The 914-nt window shown below is 43.5% G+C and overlaps 1 pseudogene; it reads right to left on the bottom strand.

The window, feature by feature from the left end:
- Nucleotides 1-501: 501 nt before the first annotated feature.
- On the bottom strand, nucleotides 502-708 carry LOC142272653 (U2 spliceosomal RNA; annotated as a pseudogene).
- Between the last annotated feature and the right edge of the window lie 206 nt (nucleotides 709-914).

The raw sequence follows: 914 nt of genomic DNA, 5'->3' as shown, positions 1-914 counted from the left end.
TGACCTCTCTTTTTGAAAGTCCAAGAGCAAGCAAACTCTTCCTCCAGGAGAGGGAGCCAACAGATCACTAAAGACATCATCATTGCTCAAAGAAAACACCGAAAAACAATGGAAGCTTTAATTGGAGTGGAATCTGATAGACAGCACCTGATGCCAAGTCTGCATCTTCTAACACCTGCAGTCACTGCAGCAGCTGAATCCAATGTGTCCAAAAGGGATCTATTCTATTCAATTGCAAATGATCTAGATAAGACTGAGAATAAGATACTGCACGGGACATAGCAGAGTTGGTCAAGTTGAGTGGAGATGAGTTTGCTATTTGGCACAGCTTTTGCATCAATAAAGCAAGTAAAAGGTGTGAAAGATAAAAAAAAGGGTGAAAGTGTGAAAAGTGAATTGGCCAAATTGAGGTGCATATAAAGTTTTTGCTTTCTTTCAATTCACTAATGGGGCTCATTTGAATCAGGTGAATTGAGTTCTGCTTTTGGAAACTGGGTTAAGAAGGGGTGCACCGGTCCTGGAGGTACTGCAATACCAGGTCAATGCGTGGAGTGGACAGAGCAAGATTTTTTCCATCTCCTTGTTCTAAAAATCCATTTAATATATGGTCCCCAGAGAGGGGACGTATCAGATATTAAACTGATAAGAACAGATTTAATTTTTTTTTTTTTCTGTTTATCAGTAGGACTTCAAAATAACAAAGGTGATCGCCTCCCGTTGCCTGGGAACCGTCCAGGCACAAGAGGGCTATGTGTCACCAGAAGGCGCACACACTTCCTCAAGGCCGGCAGACGTGCAATCCCAGGCACCTTCCAGTACCGACCAAGGTAGCGTCCTCCGAAACTACACTTGATCTTAGCCAAAAGGCCGAGAAGCTATAACCCGAATTGGTTACGGCCTTGAGTGGCACCCTG

Source organism: Anomaloglossus baeobatrachus, unplaced genomic scaffold, assembly GCF_048569485.1.
Source record: "Anomaloglossus baeobatrachus isolate aAnoBae1 unplaced genomic scaffold, aAnoBae1.hap1 Scaffold_3540, whole genome shotgun sequence".
Classification (NCBI taxonomy): Eukaryota; Metazoa; Chordata; class Amphibia; order Anura; family Aromobatidae; genus Anomaloglossus; species Anomaloglossus baeobatrachus.
This window is presented reverse-complemented; position numbering and strand designations above follow the sequence as displayed.